The sequence below is a fragment of the Poecilia formosa genome, unplaced genomic scaffold, assembly GCF_000485575.1.
Source record: "Poecilia formosa unplaced genomic scaffold, Poecilia_formosa-5.1.2 Scaffold107, whole genome shotgun sequence".
NCBI classification, from domain to species: Eukaryota; Metazoa; Chordata; class Actinopteri; order Cyprinodontiformes; family Poeciliidae; genus Poecilia; species Poecilia formosa.
In genome coordinates, this window is record NW_006800046.1 from 1114352 (window position 1) to 1129998 (window position 15647).

The 15647-nt window shown below is 40.0% G+C and overlaps 2 protein-coding genes across 5 annotated transcripts in view; both read right to left on the minus strand.

The window, feature by feature from the left end:
• The window catches only part of LOC103143335 (gap junction beta-4 protein-like), a 10995-nt gene extending 8589 nt beyond the window's left edge, over window positions 1-2406 (minus strand). The window contains exon 1 of the mRNA XM_016675145.1: window positions 2314-2406. The gene's annotated coding sequence lies outside the window, so the exon portion shown is untranslated. The remainder of the gene's footprint in view (window positions 1-2313) is intronic.
• The window catches only part of LOC103143326 (gap junction beta-4 protein-like), a 29831-nt gene continuing 15091 nt past the window's right edge, over window positions 908-15647 (minus strand). For 3 of the 4 annotated variants that reach the window (XM_016675152.1, XM_016675151.1, XM_016675153.1), the window contains exon 4: window positions 908-1130. The gene's annotated coding sequence lies outside the window, so the exon portion shown is untranslated. Of the gene's footprint in view, window positions 1131-11170; window positions 11607-15647 lie in introns of those variants that run through there. The other variant, XM_007559807.2, reaches the window with a different exon arrangement.

Genomic DNA, 15647 nt, shown 5'->3' on the forward strand with positions numbered 1-15647 from the left:
TCCCGGCCCCTGGGCCTCACCTGCAGCTGCCTCCGGTGCCCGCGCCAAGCTTCCAGTGCCCGCGCCGAGGCATCTGTCCCCGTTGCCGCCGATCCCCGTGCCTAGGTGGCTGCTGTCGCCACCTCCAGAGTTCGCCGTGCTGGAGTCGCCCACCGGACTGTCCACGGCAGGTCACGCCCTGACCGTGTCTTTGTTTTGCTTTTGTGTTTTGGACTGAGTAATTCTGTTTTTGTTCCCCGTGGACTCTTTCCCTTCCCCCACCCTGATGGGTTGTTTTTCATTGATTTTTGGACTCTAGCCCCCCTTCCGTCGCCCCTCTGCCCACCCTGATGGGTCGTTTTTTGTTGGACTTTTTTGGGCGTCTGGTAGCCGCCCCTTGAAGAGGGGGTACTGTCATGATCCATGTTTCTGTGTGTTAATTTTGGAGTTTTTTTCTGTGTAGTCCTGCTCCCTGTGAGTTTGTCTCTGCATCTTCCCCATTGATTGTTTCCCAGGTGTGTCTCATTCCCTTGATTACCCCGTGTGTATTTAAACCCACCTGTTTTTGTCTCTCGTCGGATCCTTGTCATGTATTGCCTGTTTCCCCGTGTCGTGTGATGTTCCCCGTGCTGTTCTCTGTTGCGCTGTCTTCTGGATTCCTTCATTAAAGTCATCATTTTCACTTACCTCCTGGGTCCGTCTGCGGCCATATCCTCACCACAATCACCGTTTATGACATTCAATATGTCTTTACCCCCCATTTCAAACTGTATTTTTTGACTATTTCTTTGTTAAATCACAATTAAAATAGGTTTATGAAAATACAACCTTTCAGCTAAATGAAAAATTAACTTTTACTGCCAAGCAGTTGTAATGAAAGGCTGTGATAAGACTATTTACCTGAGACAAATCCAACCGAGTCATTCAGTTGTACTAGAAAATGCTTAGCATTGTTCAATATTATTTAAAGTTGTAGCCAATGCTTACATCCTCATCAGTGGCCACATTCATTTATTTGTTTGTGTTGTGGTTATTTATACATATATTTACACATATATTACAGACAGCGCAACCAGAATACAATTACAACCACAACACAACAACCAGACGAGTAAGACTAGTCAAACACACAATCCTTTCACACTGGAGACCTTTGTGTTAAGAGAGAAGAGGTGTGCATTGTGTCCTTCAGAATATCATCTAAATTATTTACAAATCCACATTAAAAGNTCCCTCCTGATAGTTAATGTACTGTCCTGATTGAGTACAAATTTTAAAGAAATGTCTTATATTTCAAAGCATTTAAGTACAAACATTTTTTTTAAGTGTAGCCATCAGAAAGAGTTTGTACCTTTAAGACTTTACAATAACAACAAAAAAGTGGCCCCCACTCTCATTTTTTGTAATATTTACATCTCATTCTGATAAACGTTGGCAGTCTGACAGAGAGTGAGAAAAAATAAAAATAAAAAATTGGAGAACAGCGTCACTGCACACCGTTCCATTTCATTTCCGTCTTGTCTAATCCCTCACATCTGAATTAAAAAAAGCCCTCTATTAGCATTATGGGCCCCTGAACAACCCCTCAACAACCGCAGCTGGTCCCATCATCTCTTTGCTAAGGGTTTGTCCTTTTTCTTTCTTGTCACAAAGCACACATATCACTCTCTCTCAGACTGTGCAATACATTTACTTACCCGCATCCTAAGGAACTGAACTGCATTTCATAGAATCTCAGGACACAGAATAGATGCACTGTTTTCATTCTCATGTAGTATGCTTAGTATAACGACGTATTTCTGAGTAATACAATGGTACTTTGTACATGAGCCCCTAAGGCAGAAGAAATAAACTTCTGAATTAGGGTTTGGTATGACTTCTGCCTTAGGGGTTTTAGTTTCAGACTAAAACTTGCTCTACGAGTTAAACTAGTTGCAGCTACTTCTCCAACTAAAACATCTCCAAGCCTCTTTACTGTAAAAGGTGGTAGGCATCGTCTCTTTTGGAACTTTCCATGCATTCCTCTTTTTGACCAGTTTTACTTTGATGTTGTTTCTGTTTGTAATTTCGGTCTTAAATAGGAAGCAATCAATTCGGTATTAGTTTTTCTTAAAATGAATATTTATGTCAACTATAAGAGCTGTGACTGATCTTATCTCTTAACATGACTTCCTGTAATTGTGCTATTGTTTTTTTTCTTTATTCTTCTTTGATTTTTTTTAGCATTGAAAGAAAACTACACTGAAGATCAGGCAACTAATCTGCATTATGTCTAATTTCCTAAGAGTCTGTCCATATAAAACATAAAAAAAGAAGTAAAACAAAGAACCTTACCAAAGACACGGAGTAGAAGGTATAACACAGAAATCCTGTCTGTCTGCTGAGGAAGTGTCGTGTGTCAGCTCCTACTGTGTTGACAGAAAATGACTCGGTTACACCTGAATGGTTGTAGGTGTGGACCTGTCGGATCAGTCGAGGATGGGTGGAGCGTCTCACTCAGACTCCCATCTCCATTCTCCCATTCGCTTAATTAATCTGGTGAATAGTTGAAGGAAAGAACTTGGATTTTCTTTGTGTTTAATTTGTAGCCTGACATCATAACGAACTCATCCACTGTATTGATTAGTGCTGGAAGCTACCTGCCTAGTTGAGATAGGTAAATCAAAACATCATCCACAAATAATGCTATCTTTTGTTCCCCTCCCTGGTATGCCCTTTAGATTTTTTGTTTTTGTTTTACCCAAATATATCGCACATAATAGCGGGATAATGGAGCAGACTTGGCGGCACCCTCGTTGTAATGTAAATGCTTTTGAAAGGTTCTCATTAATTTTGATCCTTGCTATGGGTTGGTAATATAATGATTGAATAGTTTTGATAAATGTTTTGTTAAAACCAAATTGTTGTAGCATCTTATATAAGAAATTTCACCTGACAGACAAAAGCTTTTTCTGCATCTGTTCTTGTATTAATAATATTTTGCATTACCAGCAATGTATGCCTAATATTATCCATTGTCTGTCTTTTCTTTATGAATCCCCGTTTTTGGCTTTTAAACCGTTGGCAGCCGTGCGACTCACTGATCATCATGAGACAGATCTCGTTCTTGAAGTTGGACCAGTTGGAGTTGACCAAGGCCTGTTTCAGCTCCTTCGAGTTGATGAAGCCGCTCTGTTCGGCGTCGACGCTGTAGAACCACTGGTACGGCTCCGGGTTAACACCAGGAGGGATGTTACCTACACATAAAAGGGGGTTGGGAGTGTCGTGGAAAAAATTACTTTAGCAAGAGTCTGGATGAGAAGAAATAAGAAATTTATTAAAACCTTGCAAGATGAGAACAGAAATACAGTCAAAGGAGTCAGTCAGTCTGCTCTGACCAACAATGGATCTGGCTTCCTTTTATAGGTTCCAGTCAGATAAGAGAGACTTGATTGGACAATAGGTGTGAATCCCTGATTGTTATGTATCAGGGATTTTGTGGAGCCCAACACAGATGATCTGGCCATTTGTCTGTTGTTTAGGACAGGGGGTTGTTCTTTCATCCTAAAGAGGGCAGATACGTTGGGGAAGTAACACTTAGATAGTCTCCAGGATCAACGACGTGCCCTGCTGTTATATGGAACTGTAGAAGTCTATAGGAGAGCAGCTTGACCAATTTCATGATCAGTGGTGGCGCCAGGGGGCGCTATAGCTCCCCCTGGAAAAGTCATAGCACCCCCAGAAAATATTAGATTTTTTTTTTTCCATCTGATTTAACATTACTTATATGTAGTTGTTGCGGCATTTTCATTAAAAGACACAAAATAAAAAAATAAATTATTATATACCGAGTTAAAAAAAAAATCCCACAAGAGGATTTGAACTTTGTCTATGCGTATTATCACTTCCAGGAAACGATTGACATGATGCCTGCTCTATGGAGCAATCCTGCCCCAATCATTCCAGGCCAGGGTATTTGTCAGCAACTGATCAATCGGCGGTCACAATTTGTAAGAAAGTGTACGTCCCTTATCTAGATGAAATGACTTTGACGATACAGTGTTTATCATAGCAAACTACCATATGTTGGTCAGCACCAAGGTAACCGGTAGTAAGCATATTTTTTTATTTTTTTATCATAATAGTGATAGTCAAATCAAGCCCTGTAGCGGTTAATTAATTAAATAAACACAAGTTAATTTAAAATAACTTGTATAATAATAGCCTAATAATAATTAAAAAACAAGTACGACAATATGACCATTTGCACGTGACGTCACTGTCTCCATCACGATGGATGTCCAAACCTATGCTCTCATGTATACAGCCTGTCAAAATACGTACATGTGGTAGCCTTATATCGCTTTTATTTAGTTGATTTAGTTGATTTCGCAGTAAAATGGTCACAAGGTGCTGCGCCGTCGGCTGCACAAACAGACAAGGGTCAAAACCAAGCATGTCATTTTATTTTAATGAGGAAAGATGCGGTGGATAGCAGCCGTCAATGATAATGATTGGCAGCTCTTGGTGCAACCACGGATTTACAGCGAACACTTTATACAAGGTAAGAAAATTAACGTTCATATACTGTATAAGTATGATTAGAAAGATCTCAAATATGGCATTATGGAGAAGGTTCGAGTCTAACCATCAGTAACCATGGAAACGGTGCCATGCCGTCATGTAGCCTAGCATGTATGGGGAAAAAAACGAGTAGCGTCTCGTCTTCTGTACGTTTTTAAGGCTGCTCCAGGTTAAGAGGAAACGCTGTTTATGACATAGTGAGATAAATCATGTGGTGTGAATTCAGGCCAAGTGGGTAATTTGACCAACACGTCAAGCGGGAGGAGGTTCGGGTCGGTTTCTAAGCTAGCTGTTTCAAGCTTCTGTAAATACCGCGGTGTATGAGCCCCAACCAAGTGTGTTACGTTCACAGACAAATTTGCTCGACTCTAACAAGTAGAAACCATGAATAAACTGACAAAAACAACTTGGAAAAACAACTTTATCCACTCAGTTCAATACTCCCGATTCTCACTTCCAATGCACAACATGGCGCTTCGAGTGATTAAGTGACGTAGTTGCAAAGGGTCAATACTAGGGTATCCTATTTGTCATGAATGCTGTTTTAACCTAAACAATGTAATATTATCTGGAAGTAATCTGGCTAATGACTCAAAGCTTTAGACTGACGTCTAAGCGTGAAATAAATGCAAATCAGTCTGAAAAATAACAATACTAATGTGTGTGTGTTGATAACTATAGGGGAAAAAAGATCCGTCATAGCACCTTCAGTAAAATGCCTAGCTCCCCCTTAGCACCTGCAGAAAAACATTTCTGGAGCCGCCACTGATGAGATCATGCAGACACATGATCTTACCATCAGACACAATCTAAAGCACAAAAGGGGTGAGGAGCACATTATAAAATTTTCCATTACAGGGGGGAAAATTTTATAATAAAATGAAACATTGTTTCATTTTTTTTTCTAAAAGCCAAAACCCAGTAAATATTCTTTTAGTGTTTCTATTCCTTGTATTCATTCCCATTATGCACCCAGTGAATCAGATTTGAGACCACTGAGCAATATTTCATATCTTAAGGACCTACACTGTCCATAATGAAAACTCATGATTTGTTTGAGAACTCTTCTCTTCCTGCTACAAAATACATCCGCAATATAGACAACAGGGCCTGCTTTTCAGCTCGTGTTATTGTTTGTTCTGTCACACTGACGTCCCAACCATGAGCTCAACTTCTGATTGGACGCTAGAGGGGGGGAAAAAATGTAGACAAACAGAATAAAAGGAGAGAAAAAAAAAACAACCACAACAAGCCACTCCCTACTGTGCATCCAATCCAATACTTACTAAATGAGTCACTCAATACGTCACCTTCTGACAATGCAGAACGATGATTTTCTCTTCCTTGAAAGAAATATGTACTTTTATCACAAAGAATAAACTGCAGTAACACTGTTCATGTGTCAGTAAATGACAACTTTTTTGGATAAATCAATAAATACAAAATATAAAGCAAACCATCTTCAATATGTCTTTACCCCCATTTCAAACTCTATTTTTTGACTATTTCATTGTTAAATAACAATCAAAATAGGTTTGTGAAAATACTATTTTTCAGCTAAATGAACAAATATTAACTTTTATTGTCAAGCAGTTGTAATGAAAGGGTGTGATAAGACTATTTACCTGAGACAAATCCAACCGAGTCATTCAGTTGTACTAGAAAATGCTTAGCGTTGCTCAATATTGTTTATAGTTGTGGCCAATGCTTGCATCCTCATCAGTGGCCACATTTATTTATTTGTTTGTGTTGTAGTTATTTACACATATATTACAGACAGCGCAACCAGAATACAATTACAATCACAACACAACAACCAGTCAAATAAGACNTGTTTGGATGGAAGAGGGTCAGGAGAGAAGCTGGAAATCGTCAGGAGGCTAGTTGGTTAAAAGTCCTGATGATTTCAACCTGAGAAGAGGGAAAAGAAGATAATTAATATTCTAAAGGCTGAGAAAGCAAAGTGAAATGTTTCAGCTTGAGAAATAAAATAATCTCAATTTTTCCATAGAAATTTGCTTGAGACTTTGCAACAAGGATAATAATCTGTATAAACCAGATTGTTTGCTTGAATCTTTTACGGTGTACTGTGTTGTCGGAGCCACAAAAGGGGTCTTTTTGTTTCTCATGATGCAGAGGTTTGAATCAGGAAGGGCATCTGGTGTAAAACATTTGCCAAATCTGACATGCGAATCAAGAATATGATCTCCAGTATGCCAGATCGGTCGAGGCCAGGGTTAATAACAACCGCCATTGGTGCTGGTGATCAACAGGGTACTAGTGGAAATTGGACTGGACTACTGTTGGTCAGCAAAGCAGAAAGGGAGGAAGACATGTTTGTACAGAGAGAAGAGAAAAGGTAAGAGTGTAGAACTGAGAGTAGCAACTTTGAATGTTGGGACTTTGACCGGTAAAGCTACAGAGTTGGCTGATATGACGCAGAGGAGAAAGGTGGACATATTTTGTGTCCAGGAGACCAGGTGGAAAGGCAATAAGGCTAGAAGTCTAGGAGCAGAGTTCAAGCTATTCTACAATGATGTGGACAAGAAGAGAAATGGTGTAGAGATTATCGTAAAGGAGGAGTTGATCAGGAATGTTGTGGAGGTGAAAAGAGTGTCAGGTAGGTTGATTAGCAGGGCAGGAGGCAGAGCTGGAGGTAGCAGAGATGAAGATGTTGAGGTTATCTTTGGGAGTGAGAATGGATAAAATCAGAAATGAATACATGAGAGGAACAGCTCAAGTCAGATGTGTAGGAGATAAAGTCCGAGAAGCCAGACAGAGATGGTTTGGACATGTACAGAGGAGAGACACTGAACACGTCGGTAGAAGGTTGCTGAGGATGGACCTGCCAGCAAAGAGACCTAGAGGAAAACCAAAGAGGAGATTTATGGATGGAGTGAAAGAGGACATGAAGGTAGTTGGTGTGAGAAGAAGACATGGAAGACAGGGTTACATGGAGACGGATGACTCGCTGTGGCGACCCCTAAAGGGAAAATGCCGAAAGGAAAAGAAGAAGAATATAAACCAGATAAAGACATTTTTAACTGTCCTAATCTCAGTTGGCAAACGAGGTTGTTTTCCCAATATGGGATATTTGACAGTAAAATTGCAGATTCACATTCATCAAAACCATGTTGGCTGATAAATGTGGTGCTGGTTATTTTCTCCCTTTGTCTTCCCTGTCCTCACTCAAGAAAATGATTGCCAACGCATAATGTTGCCACAACCATGTATTGTGATTGTGGCAAAATGGAAATCAGTCATGTTTTGCGGTTGTAGAGTGGTGAGGTAGATTCAGTGGACAAAGGTAGTAGAGAAAATGATGGTTTAATGGAGAATAACACAAAATCCAGGCAGCACAGGTGAGCAGAAGGCTAGGAGCTCAGAACTGGTAGCAACAAGAAACACAGTTAGAGACAATGACATTATACAAGGACCCAACTACGAACAAGAGACACAGGTGGATTTAAATGCACAGAGGGCACTAGACACAGCTGGGATCAATCAAGGGTAGACGGGACAACACGGAAACTCAATTGACACAGAAACGTAAATAAAGGCACAGAAAACTCAAATTCTTAAAGATTTCTTTGTAAACAATGACTTTCTTCTGACTTCTTTCAATTAAGACCAAACTGTTGGCCGTTTCTATGCCTTAAGGCTTTCCGTGTGGATAATTGTGAAATGGAGAAAAAAGGATACTTTACAAACAAAATATACTCTATGTCCCACATGAATATTTTTTAGCTCCGTTTACACTGATAAATAAAGATACCTTAAAATGCAAAGGGACGTAAGACAAATTTCATATTCTTCCGTTGAGTCTTTGCATTGATGATGCTTAATAAACTGCAATAGTAGCAATAGAACCACTGCAGTTGTTCTTTTAGTGGTATGATCAGTTCCTAAAAAAAAAAAGGCAGCTCTTTCATGTTAATGAACTGGGTGGAATCCAAACAGCCTGGCATTACTTTCACAATTGTATTCCAGTTAAAAAGATGTTTCACATTCAGTCTGAGTGGAGTTTTCTAAAACTGACTCCTTACACTTCAGTGGGTGAGTCATCATCAGAGCCTGCCTTTGTACAGAGGACAAACTAATACTCTTGAGTCTACTGGCAAGCGGCTTGAAATGTTTGAACAGCATTTGAAACATGTCGCTTAACAGGCAAATGCAGCCGTCAGTATGATGCGTGTATCCAATGAAGTCCAACTTGTTTAAAGTATGAAAAGTCTTTCATTTGTGCGTATGAACGTAGAAGCTGTGGTCTGACTGATGTCAGTCCCTCCAGATAGTTAATGTCTTTTCCTGATTGAGTACAAATTTTAAAGAAATGTCTTATATTTCAAAGCATTTAAGCACAAACATTTTTTTTAAAGTGTAGCCATCAGAAATAGTTTGTACCTTTAAGACTTTACAATAACAACAAAAAAGTGGCCCCCACTCTCATTTTTTGTAATATTTACATCTCATTCTGATAAACGTTGGCAGCCTGACAGGGAGTGAGAAAAAATAAAAATAAAAAATTGGAGAACAGCTTCACTGCCCAGCATTCCATCTCATTTTCGTCTTGTCTAATCCCTCGCATCTGAATTAAAAAAAAAAATCCCTCTATTAGCATTATGGGCCCCTGAACAACCCCTCAACAACCGCAGCTGGTCCCATCATCTCTTTGCTAAGGGTTTGTCCTTTTTCTTTCTTGTCACAAAGCACACATATATCTCTCTCAGACTGTGCAATACATTTATGTACCCGCATCCTAAGGAACTGAACTGCATTTCATAGAATCTCAGGCAACTCTTAAAGGACACAGAATAGATACACTGTTTTCATTCTCATGTAGTATGCTTAGTAGAACGACGTATTTCTGAGTAATACAATAGTACTTTGTACATGAGCCCCTAAGGCAGAAGAAATAAACTTCTGAATTAGGGTTTAGTATGACTTCTGCCTTAGGGGTTTTAGTTTCAGACTAAAACTTGCTCTACGAGTTAAACTAGTTGCAGCTACTTCTCCAACCAAAACAATACATCTCCAAGCCGCTTTACTGTAAAATGTGGTCGGCATCGTCTCTCTTGGAACTTTCAGTGCATCCCATGTAATTTCCGTTTGAAACAGGAAGCAATCAATTCAGTATAAGTTTTCTTTAAAATTAATATATGTCATCTATAAGAGCTGTGACTGATTTTATCTCGTTCCATGACTTCCTGTAATTGTTTTATTGTTTTTTTTCTTTATTCTTCTAGTCTCTTCTTTGATTTTTTTTAGCATTGAAAGAAAACTACACTGAAGATCAGGCAACTAATCTGCATTACATCTAATTTCCTAAGAGTCTGTCCATATGAATCATGAAAAAAGAAGCAAAACAAAGAACCTTACCAAAGACACGGAGTAGAAGGTATAACACAGAAATCCTGTCTGTCTGCTGAGGAAGTGCCGTGTGTTAGTTCTGACTGCGTTGACAGAAAATGACTCGGTTACACCTGGATGGTTTTAGGTGTGGACCTGTCGGATCAGTCGAGGATGGGTGGAGCGTCTCAATCAGACTCCCATCTCCATTCTCCCATTCGCTTAATTAATCTGGTGAATAGTTGAAGGAAAGAACTTGGATTTTCTTTGTGTTTAATTTGTAGCCTGACATCATACCAAACTTATCCACTCTATTGATTAGTGCTGAAAGCGACCTGCCTAGTTGAAATAGGTAAATCAAAACATCATCCACGAATAATTCTATCTTTTGTTCCCCTCCCTCCAAGCGTATGCCCTTTAGATTTTTGTTCTGTTTTACCCATTGGCTTAAAGGTTCCAAATATATCGCACATAATAGCGGGCTAATGGAGCAGCCTTGGGGCACCCTCGCTGTAATGTAAATGCTTTTGAAAGGTTCTCATTAATTTTGATCCTTGCTGTGGGTTGGTAATATAACGATGGAATAGTTTTGATAAATGTTTTAAAACCAAATTGTTGTAGCACCTTATATAAGAAATTCCACCTGACAGACAAAAGCTTTTTCTGCATCTAATCCCAATATTACAGCTTCTCTTCTTGTATTAATAATATTTTGCATTACCAGCAATGTATGCCAATGTATAGGGTGGGGGGATGAAAGATGAGATGTCTCAGCATTGTTTCCTTTTTTTTCTAAAAGCCAAAACCCAGGAAATATTCTTTTAGTGTTTCCATTCCTTGTATTCTTTCCCATAATGCACCCAGTGAATCAGATTTGAGACCACTGAACAATATTTCATATTTTAAGGACCTACACTGTCCGTAATGAAAAGTCATTATTTGTTTGACAACTCTTCACTTCCTGCTACAAAAATACATCTGCAATATGGAAAACAAGGCCAGCTTTTCCACGGGTGTTATTGGTCCGTTTGTTGTAACGTTGACACCCCAGTTGTGAGCTCAGCTTCTGATTGGACGCTAGAGGGGGGGAAAATGTAGACGAACAGAAAAAAAGGAGAGTAAAAAAACCAACCACAACAAGCCACTCCCTACTGTGCATCCAACCCAATACTTACTAAATGAGTCACTCACTATGTCACCTTGTGACATTGCGGAACGATTTTATCTTCCTCGAAAGAAATATGTAGATTTATCACAAAGAATAAACTACAATAAACTGTTCATTTGTCAGTAAATAACTTTATTGGATAAATCAATAAATACAAAATATAAAGCAAAGTATCTTCAATATGTCTTTACTCCCATTTCAAACTATTTTCTGACTATTTTGTTAAAGCACTATAATGAAAGCACAGCTTTTCAGCGACATGAAAAATATTAACTTTTATTGTCAAGCAGTTGTAATGAAAGGGTGTGATAAAACTATTTACCCGAGACAAATCCAACCGAGTCATTCAGTTGTACTAGAAAATGCTTAGCATTGTTCAATGTTATTTATAGTTGTAGCCAATGCTTAGATCCTCATCAGTGGCCACATTCATTTATTTGTTTGTGTTGTAGTTATTTACACATATATTACAGACAGCGCAACCAGAATACAATTATAACCACAACACAACAACCAGTCAAACACACAAACCTTTCACACTGGAGACCTTTGTGTTAAGAGAGAAGAGGTGTGCATTGTGTCCTTCAGAATATCATCTAAATTATTTACAAATCCACATTAAAAGNGTTAAAAGTCCTGATGATTTCAACCTGAGAAGAGGGAAAAAAAGAGAATTAATATTCTAAAGGCTGAGAAAGCAAAGTGAAATGTTTCAGCTTGACAAATAAAATAATCTCAATTTTTCCATAGAAATTTGCTAGAGACTTTGCAAACAGGGATGATAATCTGTATAAACCAGATTGTTTGTTTGAACCTTTGACAGTGTACTGTGTTGTCGGAGCCACAAAGGGGGTCATTTTGTGTCTTTTGTCCCGGTCCCAAGCCCTATAAATGCAGAGGTTTGCATCAGGAAGGGCATCTGGTGTAAAACATTTGCCAAATCTGACATGCGAGTCAAGAATATGATCTCCAGTATACCGGATCGGTCGAGGCCCGGGTTAATAACGACCGCCATTGGTGCTGGTGACCAACAGGGTACCAGTGGAAATTGGACTGCTGTTGGTCAGCAAAGAAGAAGGGGAGGAAGACATGTTTGTAGACAGAGAGAGAAGAGAAAAGGTAAGAGTGTAGAACTGAGAGTATCAACTTTGAATGTTGGGACTATGACAGGAAAAGCTAGAGAGTTGGCTGACATGATGCAGAGGAGAAAGGTGGACATATTGTGTGTCCAGGAGACCAGGTAGAAAGGCAGTAAGGTTAGAAGTCTAGGAGCAGAGTTCATGGGTAGGGTTAGGGTTAGGGTTCTCCTCTGTACATGAAGAGAAATGGTGTAGGGATTATCGTAAGGTGAAAAGAGTGTCTTGTAGGTTGATTAGCCTGAAGTTAGCCCGTGGTTATGCCCCACAGATTGGATGTGAGTTAGAAGAGAAGGAAAAATTCTGGAGTGAGTTAGATGAAGTAATGCAAAATATCCACAAAGGTGAGAGAGTGGTGATTGGGACAGATTTTAATGGACCTGTTAGAGTAGTGAACAGAGGTGATGAGGAGGTGATGGGCAGGATTGGCATCCAGAACAGGAATGCAGAAGGACAGGTGGTGGTAGACTTTGACTTATACAGGTTGGTGAAGCAGAGAGACAGAGATGGGAAGGATGTACAAAAGGTTAGGGCAGGGGTGGCCAACTCCAGGCCTTGAGGGTCAGTCTCCTGCAACTTTTAGGTGCATCTCAACTTCAACAAACCCGAGTCAAATAATGGGGTCATTAGCAGGACTCTGGAGAACTTGAGTGCACTTAGGAGGTCATTCAGTTGTTGGATTCAAGTGTGTTGGACCAGGGTGACATTTAAGAGTTGCACGGCACCGGCCCTTGAGGACCAGGATTGCCCACCCTGGGTTAGGGTGATTAAGGACCAAGATGGAATTCTACTGACAGATGCAAAAAGTGTGATAAGAAGATAGAAGGAGTACTTTGAAAAGTTGATGAATGAAGAAAATGAGAGAGAACAAAGAGGAGAAGAAGCTGCTCGTGTGGATCAGGAAGTAGCAAAGATTAGTAAGGATGAAGTAAAGAAGGCATTGAAAAGGATAAAGAGTGGAAAGGCAGTTGGTCCTGATGACATACCTGTGGAGGTATGGAAGTGTCTAGGAGAGCCAGCTGTAGAGTTTTTGACATGGCTATTGAATGAGATCCTAGAGAGTGAGAGGATGCCTGAGGAATGGAGGAGAAGTGTGCTGGTGCCAATTTTCAAGAACAAGGGAGATGTCCAAAATTGTGGCAACTACAGAGGAATAAAGCTGACGAGTCATTCAATGAAGTTATGGGAAAGAGTTGTTGAAGCCAGACTGAGATCAGAAGAGAACATCTGTGAGCAGCAGTATGGTTTCATGCTAAGAAAATGTACTACGAATGTAATCTTTGCATTGCGGATGTTGATAGAAAAGTACAGAGAATGTCAGAGGGAGCTGCATTCTGTTTTTGTAGACCTAGAGAAAGCAAATGACAGGATTCCAAGAGAGGAGCTGTGGTAGTGCATGAGGAAGTCTGGAGTAGCAGAGAAATATGTTAGAATGGTGAAGGACATGTATTATAGCTGTAAGACTGTGGTGAGGTGTGCTGTAGGAGTGACAGAGGAGTTCAAGGTGGAAGTGGGACTTCACCAAGGATCGGCTCTGAGCCCTTTCCTATTTGCTGTGGTGATGGACAGGTTGACAGATGAGGTTAGACAGGAATCTCCATGGACTATGATGTTTGCAGATGACATTGTGATCTGTGGTGAGAGCATAGAACAGGTGGAGGAAAATCTCAAGAGACGGAGGCTTGCCCTGGAAAGGAAAGGAATGAAGGCTAGCCATAGCTAGACAGAATACGTGTGTGTGAACGAGAGAGACCCAAGTGGAGACATGAGGTTACAGAGAACAGAAATAAAGAAAGTGAAAGATTTTAAGTACTTAGGCCAACAGTCCAGAACAACGGCGAATGTGGAAAAGAAGTGAAGAAACGTGTCCAAGCAGGGTGGACCGGGTGGAGAAAAGTGTGATGTGTGATAAAAGAGTATCAGTAAAGAATGAAGGGAAAGGTGTACAAGACCGTAGTGAGACCAGCAATGCTGTTCGGTTTAGAGACAGTACCAATAATGAAGAGGCAGGAGGCAGAGCTGGAGGTAACAGAGATGAATATGTTGAGGTTCTCTTTGGGAGTGACAAGAATGGATACAATCAGAAATGAATACATGAGAGGAACAGCTCATGTCAGATGTGTAGGAGATAAAGTCTGAGAAGCCAGACAGAGATGGTTTGGACATGTACAGAGGAGAGACACTGAATACAATGGTAGAAAGATGCTGAGGATGGACCTGCCAGCAAAGAGACCTAGAGGAAAACCAAAGAGGAGATTTATGGATGGAGTGAAAGAGGACATGAAGGTAGCTGGAGTGAGAGAAGAAGATGCAGAAGACAGGATTACATGGAGACGGATGACTCGCTGTGGCGACCCCTAAAGGGAAAATGCCGAAAGGAAAAGAAGAAGATAAACCCAATAGACATTTCTAACAGTCCTAACCTCAGTTGGCACACTAGATTGTTTTCCCAATATGGGATATTTGACAGTAAAATTGCAGATTCACATTTATCAAAACCATGTTGGTTGATAAATGTGGTGCAGGTTATTTTCCCCCTTTCTCTTCCCTGTCCTCATGCAAGAAAATAATTGCCAACGCATAATGTTGCCACAACCATGTATTGTGGTTGTGGCAAATGGGAAATCAGTCATGTTTTGTGGTTGTAGAGTGGTGAGGTAGATTCAGTGGACCCAGGTAGTAGAGAAAATTATGGTTTAATGAAGAATAACACACAAAATCCAGGCAGCACAGGTGAACAGAAGGCTCAGAGCTCAGAACTGGTAGCAACAGGAAACACAGAGACAATGACATTAGACAAGGACCCAACTACGAACAGGAGACACAGGTGGATTTAAATGCACACAGGGCACTAAACACAGCTGGGATCAATCAAGGGTAGACGGGACAACACAGAAACTCAACTGACACAGAAACGTAAATAAACGTACAGAAAACTCAAATCCTTAAATATTTCTTTGTAAACAATGACTTTCTTCTGACTTCTTTCAATTAAGACCAAACTGTTGGCCATTTCAATGCCCCAAGGCTTTCTGTGTGGATAATTGTGAAATGGAGAGAAAAGGATACTTTACAAACAAAATATACTCTATGTCCCACGTGAATATTTTTTATCCCCGTTTACACCGATAAATAAAAATACCTTGAAATGCAAAAGGAATCAAGACACATTTCATATTCTTCCATTGAGTCTTTGCATTGATGATGCTTAAACTGCAATAGTAGCAATAGAACCACTGCAGTTGTTCTTTTAGTGGTATGATCAGTTCCTAACAAAAATAAAGGCAGCTCTTTCATGTTAATGAACTGGGTGGAATCCAAACAGCCTGGCATTACTTTCACAAATGTATTCCAGTTAAAAAGTTGTTTCACATTCAGTCTGAGTGGAGTTTTCTAAAACTGACTCCTTACACTTCAGTGGGTGAGTCATCACCAGAGCCTGCCTTTGTAGA